The sequence below is a fragment of the Protopterus annectens genome, chromosome 1.part1, assembly GCF_019279795.1.
Source record: "Protopterus annectens isolate FY-2018-M chromosome 1.part1, PAN1.0, whole genome shotgun sequence".
Classification (NCBI taxonomy): Eukaryota; Metazoa; Chordata; order Ceratodontiformes; family Protopteridae; genus Protopterus; species Protopterus annectens.
In genome coordinates this window covers 1,474,063,600-1,474,063,847 of record NC_056726.1, presented here as the reverse complement: position 1 = coordinate 1,474,063,847, position 248 = coordinate 1,474,063,600, and positions in this window count along the sequence as shown.

The window sequence follows — 248 nt, the reverse complement described above, 5'->3', positions numbered from 1 at the left end:
AACATAGGCACTCGTAAGCCCACACATAGCATTACTTTCATACGCAGACAGTCTACCACACCCACCCAGCAATTATAACCACTTATAATGGAGTAAACCTCATACATATGATTGTTATAAAATAATGGGCAAAATAATTATTTTAAATGTGTTTCCCACTGTCCAACAAGCAGGCAGTAGCCAGTGCATCACACTGATGTAATTCAACTGTACACAAATGCACACAAGTCCTGCAAATATAGAACAGT